Below are 23,112 nucleotides of genomic sequence, written 5' to 3' on the forward strand. Positions count from 1 at the left end.
TTGTTTCATCTCATTTCTCTAGTTATCTGACCCCTAAGGACCCATTTGTCTCTCTGTCCTGCCTGCTAAAGCAGGCACCAGGAGTGAGAAGGCATATGTAGCCTTCTCCTGTAACTGATTGGATGTTTTCTATCCTCACCAGATGGCTGACAAGCTCCCTGCTGAGATGTGTCCTGCATATCTTGGCTATGTGGTGCCTGCTTCCATTTGAGAACTTCAGACTGCAGTGCTACACACTGCTTGGTAGACATTTTGATAATTTGGCTTTTTCTGTGTGCTGCTGAAGCAGTGGTTTAGTTGCTTCTTTCTCCTTAGAAATAGTAAGCCACTAGCAACAACTGGTCACACCTGTCTTTCCAACCATCTCTTTAGTACCTGGCCTCACTAGTCAGACAGAAGTCATCAAGACTGTAGCCAGTGCTTTATCTTCTGTGCCATAACGTGTGTAGGTTGTAACCTCAGTACCATTGTTTCCCTGGGAAAGATCCCTAAAATTACACTCGTTATCAGTAAATTAATTCAGGCCTCTTTTCATGTTTTAAGAGCACATAAGTGATCTTAATGTTAAAGTTTTCCTCTAGACCTCAGAATAATAAGCAGTGAACATCCTACCACAGAGGCAGAGCTCTGTCCTTTGTTCTTTTTTCCTTATACATGGAGTGGCATAGTTCTTGGCTAACATTTTGACAAATTTCAGTTCCCAGACTTCTCATTCCTGTAAGTCATTGCCATGTGTATGATTCCTATTAACTATGTGTCGGATGTACACTACTAGTTCTTTGGGTTGTTATCCCCCTAAAGTCCCCTAGTAGTGGATCAGCTTGCACTTGAATGGTTACCTTTTCTCAGCAGGCATTCTCTAAAATGTCTGTAGCTTGGATTTCCTTTCCATCAAACATTAGAAGCACTAAAAGATCTTAATTCATTCAAAACCACTCTCTGTGACCTTTTAAAACATGCACCGAAATTCAAAATACTTTTGTTTAGACTATTTCATACTTATAAGAGTGTTTACCAATGTACCTGTCTTACTTAACACGGCAGAATTGAGAACTAGCCATGTGCGTGATTCACAGTAACACGGTTTGTGACACAAACATATAAATGTTTAAAGAAAATACTACATGTTGTGTAGCAGTACTACTAGTAACATCTTTAATACTAACTTTGTAATTCATTCATTTTATAAATACTGTACTGAGTGATGAGATTGTACTAGTGCTGTGCCTTGAAATGTCTGTGTGTACATTATAAGCCTTTAGCTTTGGGCAGCTAAAAAAAAGAATACTTGAACCAGCCTTCTATCAAAACAATAAACATGACTAATGGCATGCATGGCTTCAACGCTGTGCTTTTGCAGTTCTGCCCCCTTGCAGCCATTTGTGGTTCTGACAGTATTGATAGGCTTCATGCATGTCTTATTTTTTTTTTTTTCTTTCTTTCTTTCTTTCTTTCTTTCTTTCAAGAAACATTCAGTGCTTCATCCTAACACAGCATACCCCAGTGCCCCACATCTATTGTTGGGTCTACAACCACTCTTTCCTACCCATGGGCTGTCACTGATTTGTGCTGGAGGGTCATGACCTAACCCTGTTCTTCCTCACAACAATCATTTGGTTATATCTGAGGAGAATTAATGCAATGGGAGACCAGTAGCATCTCACCCTGTTTCTGCAGCAGCACAGCCAAGTCTGCAACCCTTTTTTCTCCCCTCTTGGACTAAACCCTCCAGACAATATCAGCAGTCTCTACCAGTGCTTGGTATGGGGAATGGCCATATATGATGCCTTCCCCCCAACGTGGGTATGCCCATCCCTTAGTGCCAGCTCTTTAGACACCCAGGCCACCAATCAAACTGGTGTCACCTGGCCTGTAATCCAGGCTTTATTCTTGTACATCATGGTGCTGGCTAGCTTGATCCTTGAGTGTTATAACACTTCATAAGCTTTCCTTTTATTTACCCTTTATTAGCAGCTGTTGTAGTTCTACTTTAGTTCACTTTATGGTGCTTATTTAAGGCATTTCTGACACCAAAGCCACATTTGGCACACCTGTTGACTCTGCTTTGTTATAGCAGCCATTGACATGTTTGAGCTGTAGTATTGCACACAAAACCTCTATTTTCTTTTGTAGTGGAAGTTTTGCATGGCGTAGCTTCTTGCCATAGATGTCTCCTGTCACCTGTATTCTGCATAAGGTATCTTGTGCCAGAGTTTTAGCATGACAAGATGTGATGCTACCCCCATCTGACCTTTAGAAACTTCTTGATCCTCAGACATTCTGAAGTTCTCTCATTCTTGCATCTTATTCTTAGAAATGCCTTTCTTTGGGCATACAAAAGACCCTTCCAGTTAGGAATAATTGGTCTTTTGCAAACCATTATCAAAACTAAATATTGCTGTAAAAATGTGAAAGCAACCACCACGAATATCAGCAGGACATAGGTTACAGCAACTCCCAAGTAATGACCATAGGCAATCCTTCAAAAACAGCAAGAACTTTTATTCAAATAACATGAAATGAGCGCTTTCACATAGCCAAGCTATGCTTCTTCAGATATAAACTAAATATTGATTATAAGCTTCTTTAGGAAAATGTAAACAAATGTACTGGTGTTTCCTTGCTTCCTTCAGCACTTTTATCAGTTTTAAATTTTAAGTTTCTTCTTTGTACATCATACTTTTTCAACATTTTGTAAATCCTCTTATACTGTATAAGCTGTCTTTGAGACTGTTGATATTTCTCTTAAAATTCTGTCCACTCCAATCTTTTCTCCCCAGCTCGCATCAGCTCTCAGTATTGCACTTTTCTCTCTCTTTTGCTTCAGTTATTTGTTTTTTTAAAGTCCTTTATTGAATTATCACTTGCGACATAGGCAAACTTACATTTGTATAAAAGTAATCAAATCATATTAACAAGTTCACATTTACAACCATTATAGAATATATAACAATATATGTGATGTATAATCTAAACAACATTGTGAATTATTCCATTCTTGCCTTCTTTTAAATCTCACTCCTCCAAAACATTTATCTGCATGTATTGTTCCCACAATTTCCATATTTCTAGGTAATTTACTCCTATTCTTTTCTGAAGATCCCACTTCCTGTTATTTTATCTCTGTCACAATATTCACTACTTCAAGTATAGCTGGTTTAGATTTTGATTTCCATTTTCTAATATTTTTTTTCGGCCACCAGAATTAAACTTATCAAGTTCTTGTGTTTAGGCAGTGCAGATCTTGTATCCCCAGCTCAAAGAAACAATTTATTTAGTTACACTTATTTGCTCACCCAGTATTACTGAAAGAGTACTTTGTTGGGAATTTTTAGTCTGCAAACTCATTACACTCCCAAAACGTTATGTTCAATTACTTCTTTCTTCCCCATTACACCTCTAACATTTGCCATCTGCTTTAGAAAAAATAAATTCTTTGGATTCTGCTTGGGATATAAAAGTATCTATGCAAACACTTCAGGCAAAAATCCTTAGATTTTGTTGCATATTTAGAAGCCATGCATACGTCTCCATTGTCTTTTTATGAACTGCATATCTAATCTCTTCTCAATCTTTTCTGACCTCTTCTAATTGATTCCTATTGCTATGGTCTAATGTTTTGTATGCCCTATTAATTATCCCTTTTTTAACAGTAACTTATTTTCTAGATTCAGTTAAAAACTCAACCAGTGCACGTCTTTTATTTAGGATTCCCCTGTCCCTTTCTCATAGTCTGTATTCTGATATCAGTCGCTGATAGGAAAAGCAGTCACTAGCCTGCAGTCTAAATGTCTTCTTGACCTCTTCCCATTCTGTTGCCTTTCCTTCTCTAATTATTTGTTCCCAGTACCTTGGTTCCTTTTCTAGCTTCCTCCAGTAAATTCCAGACCCAGATGTTCTCAGTGTTTCACTGTTGCAGTCATCACATTTGGGTTATCTGCTTGCAGTAACCCTCAGTCGGCCTGATTATCAAAGTCTTGGCTCCTGCGTCGGTTGCTGTCTCATCTTCCATGATGCTAGGTAGTCAGGGGTATAAAGCATGCAGCCGATGCCATTACATCAGTCTTTCTTGCCGTGCTGTGCCCGAAGCAGAAGCAGTTCGCAAGTGCCGGTCGGCTAACTCCTGAAATTTTTGTTTTCGAGTTTCAGAACCGAAGTCTTCAACTAAAGCTAAGTACCCTGTTGGGGAAACTTTTTTCTTGCTCTAAACCAATGTCAGTAAAAGTCAATAATTGTATTTCTTGTGGAAAGCAAATACCTCATAAAGATTTTCATTCGTACTGCATTCCTTTCCTAGGCCCTGACCACGACGTACCTCGTTGTCGGTTTTGTGCTTTATTTAAACCACAAACTATCCATCGTCTGTATATTTTCGCTTTTAAATATTTTGGTGCTCGGTTCAATTATCCAGATATGTCTTCAGTAAGCCACCCGACTACCGACATTCCGAAAAAACACAAAGATAAAGACAGAGACAGGCCACCTAAGTACAAATCTGCCGCCGACGCTTCTCCTAAGCTAGTCACCAGTTCGCCGGTACTCAATGAGGTGCTTTTGCAGCCCCTGATGCCCGTTACTTCAGATTCGCAGGCCTCTACTGAGACCCATTCTGAGTCCGGTATGCCATGAGATGCTTCAACTGTGGAACCTGCGGATGTCTCTACCTTAGATGGGTCCGGAGCCGCTGTGCAGGCACTGGCTTCTGAGGGTGTATTCAGGCCTACTGACATGCATATTAAACAGATGCCATCTTCTTCTTCAAGGACTAAAACTCGAACCATGCCTAGGAAACCAATGCCCAGACTGCATGGTCAGGCCTCTATGCCTAAAAAACAAATGATAAGAATGGCTGAAGACCTTATTACTTTAATCAGGGGAAGCCAAACTTCCCCCTCTAAGAGACCTAGGAGTTTGCTTATGATACTTCTGACCAGGATTATGAACTTTGTGTCTCCTGTGATGACCAGGATTTACCCTTATCTATCTATGAGGATTCTGATGCAGAGGACTCTAGTCCCTCTGCTTCTCCCCCAGAGGATTTTCTTTTGGTGAAACCTTGCATACTCTTAGGGAGCATTTTCACTGGGAAAGCCAGGATTACTCTGATTCTAAAAAGAGGCTTAGAGATTTCTTACTCTTGCCCCAACACAGGCCTTTAGCTATCCCTCCTGTGCTGGACATTGTTGATGATGCCTTTTCGGAATCTAGCTTGGCCCCTTACTCTTTACCTCCTGCTCCCAGAAAACCTGATAGATATTACAGGGCTCCTGATTCGCACAAGTTCCTTTTTAAAAATCCTACTGAGGATCCTGAGACCATTTCACAGGGATGCAAGGGCATTAAAGCTACTACTACCAAAAATCCTACCCCCTCTGATAGAGATTCCAAGGCCCTGGATAGATGAGGTAAGAAGGTATACACCTCTGCAACCTTGGCCATCAGGGCCTTAAATTGCCAGTTTCGTATGTTAAAGTATCAGCAGCATATTATTGGATTGCTTAAACAGAAAATTACGTTGATTCCTGATTGTGCTGAAAATAAAGATTTACAGGATTTAATGCATTCTGCTGAACAGGTTGGAAAGCATACTTTGCAATGTGGTTTTTACTGGGTCTGTACTTAGAAGGCATGCTTGGCTTAAGGAGCAATCTTTGCCAGATCATGTTAAAACTAAATTGCTGGATGCTCCCTTAAATCAGGATTGCCTGTTTCGCAACAAAGCAGAAGTTGTTCTTAAAAAGATGGAGGAAAAAGCTAAATCTATGCAAACTGTTAAAAATTTCTTACAAGTGCAGCCTCCAAGATTTAGTAGGCATTGGCCCTCTAAAAATTGGTCCTTTCCTGCCTCTTCCAGGCCTTCTCAGTTCAAACCCAGAACCAGCAGAACAACCAGGCTTCAGTCCCAGGGTGCGCACAGGACTAAGCAGTGGGGAGCTCCCACTTCCAAATCAAGGGAGTAGTAAGACTCCCCCCTATGGTAAGCTGTTTCAATTACTTAACTTTAAAACTTCCAAGCACCTCTCAACTGACTGCTCCTTTAGGGGGAAAGATTGCTCTGCAAGCAATAAACTGGGAACTCGTTACCCAGGACAAATGGGTTTTAAACATAGTTGCCCAAGGGTACAGATTTCACTTCCACACGTTACCAACCCCAAACGGTTGGCTAGATCTACCCCCAAATCAGTGGGCAGAGGCTCAAAAGCAAATACTCTCTCTCTTAAGATTAAAGGCTATCCAGACTGTACCAGAAGAGGAAAAGGGATAAGGTTTCTACTCAAGACTTTTCCTGGTACCCAGAAAAGACAACTCATGGTATCCTATCCTGGACCTTTCTATCCTAAACACCTTTTTGGTGATTCCAAAATTCAAGATGCTAACTCTTCACCAGTTGCTTCCCATGATAGGCAAAGATGCCTGGTTGGCAACACTGGATTTAAAGGAAGCCTACCTGCACATCCCAATCAGGGAATCTTGCAGAAGATACCTACTCTTCAAAGCAGGCTGCATGCACTATCAGTTCTCTGCACTGCCCTTTGGCTTATCTACTGCGCCCAGGGTATTCACAAAGTGCCTAGCTCCAGTCATTGCATTTTGCAGGCAAAGAAATATTCAAATATACCCATACCTGGACGATTGTCTAATTCAGGCAGAAAACCAGGACATACTTTTGAATCATCTGGCATTTGTACAAAATGTGCTAACTTGTCTGAGGTACACCATAAATGAAAAGAAATCACAGCTGGTACTCTGTCAACAAATTATATTCCTGGGAGCAAGCTTGAACGCAACTTCCCAGATGGCTTTCCTCACACCAGAGAAACAAACTCATTTGACAGCTTACTTTAAACTAGTGGCCACAAAAACCCTGCTATCTGCAAGGCAAATACTGCAAGCCTTGGGGTTCATGGCCTCGTGCATTCTACTAATTCCATATGCAAGACTGCATGTGAGAAAACTACAATGGTATCTAAAAGCCTATGGTGTCAACATTCTCAGGATCTAGAAGCATTGATTCCTATCATACCTTTCCTATGGTTAGAATTCCTTTGGTGGGCAGAGGCCTGCCACCAAAACAAGGGACTACCATTCACTCTACCCCCTGCCGCCCAAATCCTAACAACAGACGCATCAGACGATGCATGGGGGGCTCACCTGTTAGGGAAGTGCATTCAGGGCAAATGGAACCCAAGTCAAATGCACCTGCATATCAATCAAAAAGAAATGTTAGCTGTACAGAATGCTCTGACAGCCTTCAAGGACCACATTCTTCCAGGACAGTTAATGGTAAAGACAGACAACACCACTGTTATGTAGTACATAAACAAGAAAGGGGGTACCCATTCCTATCACCTCTGCAGACTAGCCATGGCTCTGTGGAACACAGCCTTGAGCTACCAAGTGCATCTACAGACTCGATTCCTGCCAGGAAAACTAAATACACTTGCAGACGATCTAAGCAGAAATCTCATGGACCCACATGAGTGGAAACTGGAACCAAAGACTTTCAACATGTTGATAAACAAATGGGGAGCCCAGATATAGACCTGTTTGCCTCCCCCCCAGAACTACCAATTGCACAAATTCTGCACAAGGACTCCCCACAAGCTAGCTTGGAAAGTGGATGCTCTGCCCTTCAGCTGGAAAAATCTATCAGTTTATGCCTTTCCTCCTCTGCCTCTCCTCTCCAAAGTACTACTAAAGTTCAAACAGGACAAACCAATGATGTACTGATTGTTCCAGACTGGCTACGCCAACACTGGTACCCCCTCTTGCACAGTGCGTCACAGCTTCAAACCCTGAACCTGGCAGCCTCCATTACCATCCCTCAGTAAACAAGTGTTGGGTGTCATTTTGGATGCAAGGAGGCCTAGTACTAGAAAATCTTATGCTGAAAAATGGAAAAGATTCTGTGCCTGGAATCAAACTCAAGGGATGGCCACAGCAGCGCCCAACTTACCTCAGATTCTTCATTACTTATCTGAGATGCCTCACAAGTGTCTTTCCTTTTCCTCCATCAAAATTCACACCTCAGCCATTTCAGGTCATTACAACACAGAACCACCCCTGGTGCTGCGGTAGCGTTGTCGCCTCACAGTTAGGCATTACCAGTTCGATTCTCAGAGCGTCTTCTGTATGGTGATATGTGTAAATGGGCGTTCCTTTGTTGAAGGTTGTGCATTAGGCCCGGCAAGCTAGCACGTAAAAATCTACTGCCAATCATTAGCGGACTGGAGTTCTGCTGTGGCGACCCCTAACCGGGAAAAGCTGAAAGACACAAACAAACAAACAACACAGAACCTCCCCTCTTTTCTCACCCACTGCTCAAGCAGTTTCTCAGAGGGGCCAAAAACTTAAGACCACCCAGAAGACCCCCAATTCCAGCCTGGAACCTTAACTTTGTATTGGAAAAACTCACTCTGCCTCCTTTTGAGCCAGCTGCAACTGCAGAGTTAAAATTCCTTTCTTGGAAAACAGCTTTCCTTTTAGCAATCACTTCAGCAAGAAGGGTATCTGAATTACAGGCCCTTATGGCAGTGGGGCCTTTCATAGTCTTTCATGTGGACAGGGTGTCCCCTCAGGACCAATCCCTCCTTCATGCCTAAAGTGGTATCCAGTGTGGCTCTTAATCAATCCATTCATTTGCCAACCTTCTTTTCTAATCCACAGAACAAAGGGGGACTGTTACTGCACTCCTTAAATGTGCACAGACAACTTAGATTTTACTTGGACAGGACTAAACCTCAAACGAAATCTGAACAACTGCTGGCGGCATTTGCTGCAGGGGCAATTGGGAAGGCTATTTCAAAGCGAACCATTTCTAAATGGATAGGCCATTGCATTCATTTCTGCTGTAAGCACCATGGAAAACCTATCACACAGGGGATTAGACCTCATTCCACCAGGGCTGCATCTACCTCTACAGCCCTTCTCAGAGGTGTCCCTACCAGAGACATCCTAGAAGCTGCTACCTGGAGTTCTGTACATACTTTCACCAAGCATTACCATCTTCCAATTTTCTCTAAATCCAGAGCTGGCTTTGCCACTGGAGTCTTGCAGGGCCTTATAGCTGGTCCTAATGCTTTCTAAATTCCTCTTCCCATCCTTAGCTTTGGGAATCTACTGAAATGTGATGACTGCAACAGTGAAACACAAAGAACATAGTACAGTTGTGTAAACTTACCATAAATGTAGATGTTCGAGTGTATTCACTGTTGCAGTCCTGGTTTCCCTCCCTCCAGCCCCTTGACTTCTTTTGGCTGTATCTCTACCCTCCTTTACTATGCTTAAAAGCTTTTTGGTATATTTGCTTTTTTGTTGGAGGTATATTCTTGTATATATATGTATTTAATTGCTTCCCATTAGGGGGTCACCTGACATCTGGGGCAAGAAAAACTGATGTAAAGGCGTCGGCTGCATGCTTTATACCCCTGACTACCTGACATCACGGAAGATGAGACAGCAACCGACACAGGACCCAAGACTTTGATAATCAGGCCGACTGAGGGCTACTGCAAGCAGATAACCCAAATGTGATGACTGCAACAGTGAATACAATCAAACATCTACATTTATGGAAAGTGTACACAACTGTACTTTGTCTACTCCCTGTACACCTAATCACAGTCATCCCTATCGACAGAATCTTCTTTCTCCATTCCCATGTTGGCTTAGTTCTTTGTATACTTTGTGCTACTTTATTCTCTGTATGACTGTTGGTCTCCTTAAGGATCTGCATCCAAAATCCTATTCTTTCCTTGTTTTTTAAATGAACCCCACCCCGTCTTCATTATTATCCCTTTCCACTTTGAATTCTAGTTTTTTTGCTAGTGTTTTGTTATAACAGCCATAACTGTTTAGCTGTGAAATATCCCTTCAAATCAGGTAATCCTAAATGTCCTTCTTTTAGGAGGATCAGCTTATCTTTCTTGCCCTCTTCCGCTCATAAATAAAATCTTTTAACTCTTTAATTACCGTCCTCTTCTTCTCTGGTTGATAAAAAAATATACCTGATCTGTGTATAAAACTAAAGGGACTAAAAACATTTTTACTGCTTGTATCTTGCTATCCATATCCATAGGCAAGAGCTTCTATTTTCTCAGGTTTTGTATTATCTTTTGTTCAGTCTCTTCCCACTTACTCTTAGCTGCTATAACCGAATCCTTTTTAATCCATTTTCCTAAATAATTTTATCATGGCCCTATAAGTATGGATATTGCTGGACTAATTCATGTGTGGGTATATAGTTTATAGCTATACCATTTGTTTTATCTTCTGTTTTTTTTCAGGATATAAAATTAATGAACTGTCTCAGAACATTTCACAGCACTAAAATGTCCTTTTCTTGTTCCATCAAATACAAAATATCATCTACAATTCATGCCAACTTTTTCTTGAAAACACCGTACCGATTATATCCTTTGTTATTTCTGAGTTCCTTATTTTCTTTGCCAGTGGTTCTAAACATAACACAAATAATAAAAGGGAAAGAAGACACCCCTGCCAGGTTCCTTTGTTCAGACGCAGATTATCAGAGGAGAACTCTCCCACTTTGATTTTGCCTCCAGTCCCTCAGATTCCTCATGTATTCATCTAATTAACTTTGTTATTGTATCAGGAGATGCAAATGCTTCCATTGTCCTACTCGTAAAATCTCAGCTTACTCTGTTGAATGCTTTCTCTGCATCAAGACCTACCAATAACAGCAGTATTTTCTTACTTTCGGCTTCCTTCTTGGATCATCATTGTTCTATTAATGTTGTCAAATATTTGTCCCCCCCTCCACAAAACTACATTGGTCAATATCTATCAATTTTGAAATCCCCGTTGTCATTCTTTGAGTGATTATAGACATAAACACTTTATAACCATGAACTATATGAAGCTGTATTAGATGGGTCTTTTAACATCTTTAGGTAATCTAGCCACCACAGTTTTTTTTCCAGGATGTTGGTGCCTCCACTCCTTCTAAAATACTGTTAAACACAGTTCTTTGTTTGTTGATTCCAAATTGTTGTCTAAACTTGCTGACCACAGTTCAAATTTCCAGTCCTTTTATTTCTTCAGCTTCATTATTCCCACAAAGTTGTCTTGAATTTTGTCCATGTGACATTTGCTCCCACCCTTCCATCCCCACCCCAAACATCCACAGTCTGAGACTAAATATATTTATCCTGTCTATCTCTCTGCCAGCCATTTCCACTTTACATTATACTGTGGATTTTGCAAGTAGTATTCTCAGCTGTGCCACTTTATGGTGCTGTTGGAGATGAGGTACTGAAAACCCCCCATTCTCTTTTGACAGTATCAGTTCATGCCAAGAAACCCTGGGATGCTTTTCTTCCTATATATATATTATCACCTCTCCCCTTAGCCACACCCAGAAGGTTTTTCCCCCAAGTCATAAACAAAGGCTTGTGCTGCATACAGTATGGTAGGAGTTATAAAAGTGATAGTTGTTGGACCCAAGGACGAAAGAAGATACTAGGTTAGTGAATAGACTGTGTAATTTGTTAATATGACACATGGAAGAGTAGGAGTGTGCAAGTACAGAGATGGAGGGAGACAGTTGTTACTGAAATAACAGATAAGAACTGGGAAGAGATTTGTGAGGCACCTAAGTTAGCAGCTAAATCTAGCAAATTTAGGATATTTGCATAGAAATGTCTCCACAGGTATTTTTTACATGCCTAACAGAATACATAAGATGTTTTCTGATGTGAACGTGAATTGTTAGAGATGTGAGAAGGAAGAAAGAGGATATGTCCTTCTATTCTCATGTTGCAGTATTCATTACAGTAGGGATGTTGCTGACTGCAGCGCCGCCATCCGGCCAGTATTCCAAAGTCTTTGCTCCAGGAGGGTACGTGTGACGTCCCTTGTTATAAGCTGATGTAGGGTATAAAAGTGATGTCTGCACGTACCCTCTTCAGAATTGTTCTGCCGCAGCGAATGTCAGACTCCTGTTTGCCAGTTCCGGTTTCAGTTTCCATTCTAGACCAAACGACCGCTTCATCAACCAATGCAGATAAGTGCCTGCCCTGTTGGGTTTTTCTTTCCCTTTGATTACTGTTAAGACGTATATGTAAACTAAAAAGGGGTGCTCGATATGGAAGGAGGAGTAGGCCCGTCCAACGAGCCGCCGAGGAAGAAGACCAAGAAAATTAGGCTGGAATCCCACACTGCGCCTCAGGCGTCCGAGCAGATTCTTGAGGCTGATGAAAGCCCAGGATCTTCTCAGACCTTGTTTCCAGACCGCCCCGGGAACCTTGATAGAAGCTGGGATGGCGGGAACTTCAGGTACATCCGCTGAGGCAAATCAGCCATCAGATCCTGATGGCGGAGGGGAGCCACGACTCATTCAGAGGGCCCTGCTCCTATTCTTTCACCAAAACAGACGTCAGCTCTGATTCTTTCTTCACCGGCTACCCCTTTAAAGAGAAAATAAAAAGTTAAACATCCTGAGCCTCAACCGGTTCCTGGCTGGGAAGTATTTTCGCAAAGTCTCTTTAAGGCATTTCAGGCTTTGCAGACACAACAGTTACCTCCTGGCCCCTCTCCTCGACCACCTTTACAGGTTTCAGAGGAAGACTACTCCTCTTCAGAGGAATCCATTACCTATGAATCTCAAATAGACTCCCCCATGGATTTCATTGTCCCAGAGGAGGAGGACTCTATTACTCTTGAGTCCACAGGGAAATAATTCATCTTTGGAGACACAATCTCCCTCATGTGGGAGCATTTTAAGTGGCAGGCATCAGACGTATTGGACACCAAGAAAAGATACTTTGACCTTTTACAAATGGAGCAACCATCTCCTTCTGTTGTGCCCCATTGCTACCAGCTTTCCAGGATGCATTTTTGGCTGCCTGTCAGTCCCCAGACTCACAACCTCCAGCCTCAAAGCACCCTGACCAGCTTCTACTCCAGAATGTTTCCTTTACCAAAGAAAGACGGCCCATGGAGGCCAATCCTAGACTTATCTTTCCTAAACCTCTTCCTCAAGGTACCCAGTTTCAAAATGATTACCTTACCCCTGCTCTTACCACTCATACCAACACAGGCTTTCATGTAGCCTTGGATTTGAGGGATGCCTACCTGCACATTTCCATACATCCAGGTTACAGGAAATTCCTCCACTTTCCAATAGGTTCTTGCCATTTTCATAGGTTCATAGGTTCATACTAGGCTATCTGCCCGAGGGCATTTACAAGCCTAGCCCATAGTTTTGTGGCTTACGCCACCCCTTTAGTATGGGGAACTATACCCATTATTTTGCTGTGCCTCTGTTGAGCAGTGACACTGAGGTAATCCCTGGGGTATATCTGTCTTGCCCTTTGGACACTCCACTACTCCTCAAGTGTTCACAAAGTGTCTAACCCTCTTCACTGCTCACTGCAGGGCTCAGGGTATACAGATATACTCATATCTAGACGACATGCTCATCTTTCTTCAAGACCCCCTAGTTCTTCTACTCCACGTATAAGAGGTAACTTCCACCGTGACTCAATTAGGGTTTACCATAAAACACGAAAAGTCTCACCTGACCCCCTCTCAAGACTTGGTTTTATTGGGATGCAGGATCAGATCAGACAAAATGAAAGCCTTCATCCTAGACCAAAGAATACTAGACCTTTGTCTATACTTCAACAAACTTCTCACCCACTCCTCTTTGACAGCTCGGGAATTCCTGAGATTGTTAGGCCACATGGCATCCCTTATACCCATGTTACCTCTGGCAAGACTCCACATGCGAAAAATACAGTGGATCCTAAAAAATAACTTATGGAGCCAACGCTCCCAGCTCCTGGACTTACCCCTTCCCCTTCTATTGTGTCTGAAGAGGGAACTCCGGTGGTAGGTTTCAGCACTTCACCTCAACCAAGGAATTCCCTTACAGGTTCCAGACCCCCTACAACAGGTTTCCACAAAGGCATCAGACTTGGGATGGGGTACAGTACTTCTAATAAACCAAAATCAATTCTCTGTGCAAGGCAGATGGCCCGACCCTAAGACTCAAGGACCATATCAACATCAAAGAAATGAGGGTATTACTGTTAACCCTACTAACATTCAAATCAGCTCTTCAGCCAGGAACCCTAAAAGTAATCACAGACAATATGACTGTCCTGGGTACATAAACAAGCAAGGGGGAACAAAGTCCTCTTTGCAGCCTGGCTATTCAGATACGGAACTAGCATCATCACTCCAGATCCACCTGGTAGCAGTATATATTCCCTCAACAGAGAATGCTTTGGCAGACAAACTCAGCAGAACTTCAGCTCCCTCTCACAAATGGATGCCTCAGAGAGAGGTATTCCTGGACCTTATCCACAGATGGGGTATTCCACAAGCAGCTCTCTTTGCCTCCCGCCAGAACAGACAGATGCCCAGCTTCTGCACAAGGGACCCCATCCACAAGCCTGGAAAGTGGACACATTCTCCTTCTCTTAGGGGGGAATGTTGCTTTATGCCTTCCCTCCCTTCACTCATTAAGTCATCCTGAAAATACAAAGGGACAAACCCAAAATCCTGTTGGTGACCCCGTTTTGGCCAAGACAGCATTGGTTTCCCTCCTCCACTTACTAGCAAAGAGCAATCATCACAAGTTACCCCACCGAATAGACTTGCTCGCACAGGACAGGGGTCCCTACTATACCCCCAGGTGAACAATCTGAAACTAACCTTACGGGTGATAGGGTTCTAATCCCCTACAGACACCTATATTCAGAGGACATACTCAGTGTTCTGCAGGATGCCAGAAAACCTAGGAGAAATGATGTATCTAAATGGAACAGATTCTCTAAGTGGTGTCAACGGAAAAACCAGGACCCTCTAACTCTGTACCTATAGTCCTTTCCTATTTGTGTGAGCTACTTCACTCAGGACTAACTTACTCCTCAGTCAAAGTCCACTTATCTGCTATCTCTGCTTGTCTACCCATATCACCTCCTCTGGCTTCCAAATTGGAAGTCAAGTTTTTTTCTGAAAGGGTTACTTCACATCAGACCCCTCCTCCCAGAAAACCTATACCCCCTCTTTGGGACCTGAATTTCATACTAGAAAAACCTCACATTGCCACCCTGTGAACCAGCTCATTCAGTATCCCTGAAACTGCACCCTTAAAACAGGTCTGATAGTGGCCCTCACCTCCGCCACGAGGTTATCAGAGATACAAGGCCTTATGGCTACCTCTCCTTATCTTATTTTCCACAAGGACAGAGTTGCTCTCAGGACCAACCCTTCCTTCATGTCCAAGGTGGTTAATGAACTCTCATTAACCTACCAGTCTTCTACCCTCATCCACAAAATTCCTCAGAGAGGAGACTCTATTCCTTGGATGTCCACAGGCAGCTGAGGTACTACTTGGACAAAAACAAATCGATTAGAAAGCCTGACCAATTATTCATTTCCTTCCATCTGAGAGTTCTAGGGAAGGCAGTCTCCAAACAGGCCATTTCTTCATGGATCTCAATGTGCTATTCCTATCATGGAAAATCCTTGTATGGTCATGTCAAACCTCACTCTGCCAGGGCATCTGCCTTTTTCAAAGGGACCCACTGTGCTTCCATTTTAGAAGCAACCACTTGGACCTCGGTTCACACCTTTACCAAGCATTACAAACTGGACCTAGCCTTGAAAGCAAGAGCAGGGTTTGCCAGGTCATGTCTCCAAGGCCTTATTGACCACATAACCCAATCCTTCACCCAGGCTCATACCTAAAGCTCTGGTACTCTCCCTACTGTAATGAGTACTGCACCATGAGAATAGAAGGACATAAGAGTAGTTGTGTAAGAACTTACCATTACCTTAGATGTCCTTCTCTTCCATATTGCAGTATTCAGTCCCACCCACCTGCCCCGTGTACCTTACCTAACTAACATACCATGGCCTACCTGTGGGGGCATAGTCATTCTCTCTCCCAGTCTCCACACTCAACACAGACTACCTACTACCCTAGGTCTGGTCTACATGCAAGTCTAAGGGTTTCACCTAGTAGCATCCTCTCTTATCTCACAGGAGTACTACTGCGGCAGTTCATTCTGAAGAGGGTACGTGCAGACATCAGTTTTATACCCTACGTTGGTTTACGGCCATGATAAGGAATGTCACACGTACCCTCCTGGAGCAAAGACTTTGGTATACTGGCTGGATGGGGGCCCTGCAGGCAGCAACCTCCCCACTGTAATGAATACTGCAACATGGAAGAGAATGACATCTAAGGTTATGGTAAGTTTTTACACAACTGTTCTTTTGGAAATATATTTTTTGAGCTTATGCTAAATTAACAAACTTTAGAATCCAGCTACAAAACTTAATACAGGGACTAATAGGAGGGCAGTGGATAGTGCAGGAGTAAAGCTTTTATTTAAACTGGATAGAAGAGAGACCTCTTCTTCCACATGTTAAACCATTGAAAGTACTGGTATTAATAATGCCTGAAAAGGTGATAACAAGAAAATGGAAAATAAGTCTAGAACCTATTTTGGGAGTTGTAATTAATACAAGGTGCAGGGTTTGAGTCTCACAAGGGATAATTGGCTAGGCTTCCAATGGCTCACAAGGGCAGTTAGCCTGGTATGAACCTATTTAGGGAGGATGGCCTAATGGTTAAGGTGTTTGCCTTACAAACACAAGGTGCAGGGTTTGAGTCTCACAAGGGATAATTGGCTAGGCTTCCAATGGCTCACAAGGGCAGTTAGCCTAGTATGAATTTATAGGGTTGGGAGGGTGGCCTAATGGTTAAGTTGTTTGCCTTACAAACACAAAGTGCAGGGTTTGAGTCTTGCAAGAGATAATTGGCTAGGCTTACAATGACTCACAAGGGCAGTTAGCCTAGTACTAACCTATGAACCTATGAACCTATGAACTTGGTGGAAGATGTTAGACACAGAAATGAAAAATTTGAATTTATAACCCAAGCAAGTTACATAGTAAAAATGGGAATATGGAACATAAAAAGGAATATGTAAGGTCGAAAAATTGAAGGTCCTCATAGTACAAGAAATATAAGGAATATGAAAAGAAAGATTGGGGGGGTCAATGGAGGGAGGAAGAAAACATGGAAAAAATTCAGGCAGCCCACTGGGGACGACGACGACTTGGGTGTAAATGTACGTAAGAAAATAAATGGGAAAAGTCATGTAACCTTTAGAGTTGGGTTGTGCCAACCACAAGAGTAGATGAGTGCACCATGCATGGAGTACTGCACTAGTTTATCAAGTTGTAAGTTTAAAATAAAAGCAGGTTTTTGCAAAAAAAAAAAAAAAAATTTACTGGAAAAATTTTCCTCAAGTAAATGGATATAATTGGGTTTTGGTACAGGTTGTGAAAAACATGGATTATATTAGATGGACCCTCCATTTGGTTCTGTCCATTGATGTAGAGGCATGTCTCTCTTGCAGCATCAGCAACTTGCATATACCAATTGTTTGTAACTTTTTTTTTTTAATGCAGCTCCTTGAAAGTGACAAGTTGAGGGTGTACATCTGTGATAGTGAGGCAACTTTCATTAGCTGGTATTAGCTCATGCTGTGTAATTTTTGCAACATTCACTGGATTAACCCATTTAGCTCTGATGCAGATGCTTTGGAAGGTGAGAGGGTCAGTTAGCCACAAAAGGTCAGGAAGCTTAAAAGTGGAAGCTCTGCTCATCTGCGTGCTGGTGGTTGGCACTTGCTAGGATGGGCATTGCTTACTGTGAAGATGTTCATTGTGCATACAGCTGCATTCATAACAGATGGGTTCTCCTGCCATCAGGCGGGTCCTCGGTCGGCCGACTTCCAAAGTCTAGGTCCGGCGTCAGTTGTCGTCGCTTTCTTTCCTGACGTCAGTGCGACAGGGGTATATAAGACACAGCCAACGCCATTTTCTTGAGTCTTTTTTTGCCGCGCGGTGCCCAAAGCAGAAGCAGTTCGCAAGTGCCGGTCGGCCAGCTCCTGAAATTACGAAAATTTGGAAACCGAAGTCTTCTTAAAGCTAAGTACCCGTTGAAACTTTTCTTGCCTCAGACCGATGTCAGACAAAGTTAACAATTGTATTTCTTGTGGGAAGCAAATACCGCATAAGGAATTCCATTCCCTCTGTATACCTTGTTTAGGCCCAGACCACGACGTCTCGGGCTGTCGCTTTTGTGCTACTTTCAATAAACGCACTATTAAGCGTCGGGCGGAGTTCGCCCAGCACTTTTTTGGTAAAGCTTTTGATTATAAAATGTTATCGGAGACTCCGACTACCGTTTTGTCCAAAAAACGCAAGGACAAAGACCGACACGCGAGGTCCGCAGCCTCCACCGACACCACGCCAAAACCGGCTACACGTGGTCCGGTTCTCAGCGAGGCGCCTACGCAGCCCCTGACTACCGACGACACTTCTCTGGCGGTGTCTTCTGTAACCGAGACCGCAGGTACCTCGGCCCATACCCTGACTACAGCTACTGAAGCCGCTGTGAGTGTTGAGCCTCTTAATGTGGACAGGTGCACTTCCACCCATGGTGTCTTCAGACCCTCATCTTCCTTTTCTATTAAGGCCTTTACTAAATCCAAATCAGCCATGCATCCCAAGAGGCCTGTTGCACAGGGCCCATCTCCAGGCCCCATGCCTAAAAAGCAGATGCTCAAAATGGCTGAGGATTTAATTACTCTTATCAGGGGTTCCCAACCCCCTCCGGACAAGAGACCCAGAGTGTAGGAAGATTCTCCCTCTTCTGACCAGGGCTCCATTATTTCAGAATATTCTGATGCAGAGGAGCACTCGTACTCTCCCTTTGAAGATTCTGATGCAGAGCAGTCCATTCCTTCTGTATCTCCCCCAGAGGATTTTTCTTTCGGGGAAACCTTGCATACCTTGAGGGAACACTTCCATTGGGAAGGCCAAGATTTTTCAGATTCCAAGAAAAGACTTAGGGAATTTCTTTTGCTACCTCAGCACAGACCTCTGGCGATCCCTCCTGTCCTGGACATACTTGATGATGTTTACTCGGAGGCTTGCCTTAATCCGGATTCCCTGCCTCCTGCCCCAGTCAAGCCTGATAGGTACTACAGAGTTCCTAACTCACACCAATTTCTTTACAAAAGCCATAATGCTGACCCTGAAACCATTTCTCAAGGCCCCAAGGGAATGAAGGCCTCTACTGCTAAGAACCCATTACCTTCCGAAAGAGAGTCTAGATCCTTAGAAAGGTAGGGAAAAAAGGTATATACCTCGGCCACCCTAGCCATGAGGGCCTTAAATTGTCAGTTCCATATGCTTAAATATCAGAAGTTTCTGTTATCACAATTAAGGAATAAAATGTCACAACCTGAACAACCAGATTTGAAGGAGTTACAGGATATAATGCATAGTGCAGAACAAGTGTGTAAACACACATTACAATGTGGCTATGATGCTCTAGAGGCCTCAAGTAGAGCTGCTGTTACAGGATCAGTCATTCGTAGACATGCCTGGCTTAGGGAACAAACCTTGCCTGATCATGTTAAAGCCAAACTTCTAGATGCTCCTTTACAAAAGGATGTATTATTTGGTACTAATGCTGAGGAGATACTACGGAAAATGGAAGAAAAAGCTAAATCTATGCAAACTGTCAAAGCCTTTCTACAGGTACAACCACCACGTTTTAGCAGAAATTGGCCTTCAAAAAACTGGTCCTTTCCAGCCACGGACAAGCCCCAAAGAGGTAGATACAGGCGCACAAGGGGCAGAGGACAATCTCAAGGATCATATAGAGGCAGACAATGGCAAACTCCAGCACCAAGAGGTGGCGAAGACAGTGCACAACAATACAGGAAACAAACCCAATGACTTTCCACCTTTGCATGCCAAGCAAGTCTCAGCTGGCAGCACCCTTGGGAGGAAAACTGACATTATTTTCAAAAAATTGGCATATTATCACAACAGACAAATGGATCCTGGACATTATAAACAGAGGCTACAGATTTCATTTTCACACACTTCCAAAAATGAGAGGCATGCCGAACCTGCCACACAATCAAAGGGCAGAGGCTCAAATACAAATTTCAAAGCTCATGGACATGAAAGCTATTCAAGAGGTACCTACTCACGAACAAGGTCAAGGTTTTTATTCCAGACTATTCCTGGTACCAAGGAAGGGAACCGATTGGAGACCCAGTTTGGACTTATCCGTCCTAAACACATTTCTACTCGTACCAAAATTCAAGATGCTCACCTTACAGCAACTTCTTCCCATGCTGGGCAAGGAGTCTTGGCTGTTAACATTAGACCTCAAGGAGGCATACCTGCATGTCCCAATCAGACAAAACTGCAGAAGATACCTCATATTTCTTGCAGGTTCAATCCACTATCAATTCTCTGCATTGCCCTTTGGCTTATCTACTGCACCCAGAGTATTCACGAAATGCCTGGCATCAGTAATTGCCTACTGCAGACTTCAAGGGATACAAATTTACCCTTATTTGGACGATTGCCTGATCCAAGCGGACAGCAAACACATACTTCTGGAACATCTGGCTTATGTAACACGGTTATTGAATTCTCTGGGATACACAGTCAACAAAGAGAAATCCAGGCTAACACCATCTCAGAAAATAATTTTCCTGGGTGCCAACTTGGACACAAACACCCAGATGGCCTATCTTACGCCAGAAAAACAGGGGCAACTAACTCAGTACTTCAAAATACTAGCAAATTGTACCAGGCTAACTGCAAGGAAAATCCTGCAGGCTCTGGCCTTCATGGCATCTTGCATTCTTCTAATCCCATGTGCAAGGTTGCATATGAGGAAACTTCAATGGTACCTAAAAACCTATGGTCTCAACACAGCCACAGTTTGGAAACAATAATACCACTAATCCCATGTTTGCAAAAGGAATTTCTATGGTGGGCCCAAGCATGCCAAACAAACACAGGTCTACCATTCTGCAATCGTCAAGCAAATCAAGTCATCACAACAGACGCCTCAGACTACGCCTGGGGGGCACACATGACAGACAGGTGCATTCAGGTCAAATGGTCCCAAAAGGAAAAGCACCTTCACATCAATCAAAAGGAAATGCTAGCAGTGATAAATGCAATTACAGCTTTCAAGAACCTCCTGCATCCAGGGCAATTATTGATAAGAACAGACAACACCACAGTAATGTGGTACATAAACAAGGAGGAACATATTCATACCCCCTGTGCAGGCTGGCCATGTCACTTTGGAACTTGGCTCTGGAATGGCAAATCGAACTTCAAGTACAGTACCTGCCAGGTTTGGAAAACACACTGGCAGACAATCTAAGCAGAAATATGACAGACCGGCACAAATGGAATTTGCATCCTCAAGTGTTTACAAAGATAATCCAAGCGTGGGGAAGGCCAGACGTAGATCTCTTTGCCTCCCACAGGAATCATCAATTGACAAAATTCTGCTCAAGGACATTCCATTCAAAGGCCTGGAGAGTGGACGCCCTTTCTTTCAGTTGGACAGCAAGGACAGTTTACGCCTTCCCACCTTTGCCTCTTCTGCCCAAGGTGCTCTTGAAAGCAAGAGCAGACAGACCGAAGATGACACTGATCGCTCCAGACTGGCCAAGACAACACTGGTACCCACTCCTGAGGAGCCTAACACATTCTCCTCCCTGGACTCTACCTCTAATGCCTCTTCTACTGACTCAGCACAGCTACAAAACTCTTCACAGTCAGTTGAAAACTCTCAATCTGGCTGCATGGAAAATTCCTTAACACCACAACAGACCCTACTCTCCAAGGAGGTGCAGGATGTCATTTTGGAGGCCAGAAGGCCATCTACTAGAAAGGCGTACTCCGCAAAATGGAAACGGTTTTGCACTTGGAAGGAGAAAAAAGGCCAGGATCCTAGAAAACTGAATTTACCTCAGATATTACAGTATCTAGCTGAGCTGTTGAACAGTGGACTTTCATTTTCCTCCATCAAAATCCATGCCTCAGCCATTTCTGCTGAATACAACACTGATCCACCATTATTCTCCCACCCACTCTTAAGACAGTTCCTCAGAGGGGCTAAGACTATAAGACCTCCAAGGAAACAACCAATTCCAGCCTGGGATCTTAATTACATTCTAGAAAAACTAACATTGCCTCCCTTTGAACCAGCTGCCTCAACAGATTTGCAGTATTTGTCCTGGAAAACAGCTTTCCTTCTGGCCATTACCTCAGCTCGTAGGGTTTCGGAACTACAAGCCCTCATGGCTGTGCAGCCCTTTCTCATCTTCCATCAGGACAGGGTTTCCCTACGAACCAACCCGTCATTTATGCCTAAGGTAGTATCCAGGGTAGCTTTAAATCAGGCCATACACTTACTTACCTTTTACCCCAATCCTCAAAACAAAGGGGAAAGGCTGCTACATTCCTTAGACATCCATAGACAGCTACGTTACTATTTGGACAGAACAAAGCCTTTCAGGAAATCAGAACAACTTTTTGTGTCCTATGCTGTAGGAGCTCAAGGGAAGCCAATTTCCAAACAAACCAAGCAAAGCACAAAATGACCAACAAGAACAAAGTCCAAGCCAAAGAGCGTGCTTCAATTTTAATGCCCTTTTCGTCACAAGACTTCCTCAGAAGGTTTCTTATCTCGTGCTTTGGCTTGGACTTTGTTTATGTTGGCCAATTTCCAAACAGACTATTTCAAAATGGATAGGCCACTGCATACGGTTTTGTTACTCCTTTCATGGTAAATCTGTACCTGCAGGCATCAGACCCCACTCCACAAGGGCCACAGCTACCTCTGCAACCTTCCTCAGAGGAGTCCCTACCAAAGATATTTTGGAGGCAGCCACTTGGAGTTCTGTGCATACCTTCACTAAACACTACCACCTTCCTTTATACTCCAAAACTAGAGCAGACTTTGCCACTGCTGTGTTGCAGGGCATTCTGGCTCCTCCCAGTTCCACCTAGTGCCTACCACCCTGTGCGTAGCTTTGGGATTCTACCCATCTGTTATGACTGCAGCTGTATGCACGATGAACATAGTACAGTTTTGTACCTACCATAAATGTAGATGTTCGAGTGCTAATACAGCTGCAGTCCAGGTTTCCCTCCCTCCTTCCCCTCTGGGTACAGACCTAGTGGCTAACTCCTCATCTCACAACTTGATTGGGTTATCCTTCTATGGTG

General features: G+C 43.2%; 1 protein-coding gene across 1 annotated transcript in view; it reads left to right on the top strand.

Annotated features, from left to right (window-relative positions):
• The window catches only part of SEC31A (SEC31 homolog A, COPII coat complex component), a 1,704,034-nt gene that overhangs the window by 782,097 nt on the left and 898,825 nt on the right, over positions 1-23,112 (top strand). The gene's annotated exons all lie outside the window — the stretch shown is intronic.

Source organism: Protopterus annectens, chromosome 2.part0 (genome assembly GCF_019279795.1).
Source record: "Protopterus annectens isolate FY-2018-M chromosome 2.part0, PAN1.0, whole genome shotgun sequence".
NCBI lineage: Eukaryota > Metazoa > Chordata > Ceratodontiformes > Protopteridae > Protopterus > Protopterus annectens.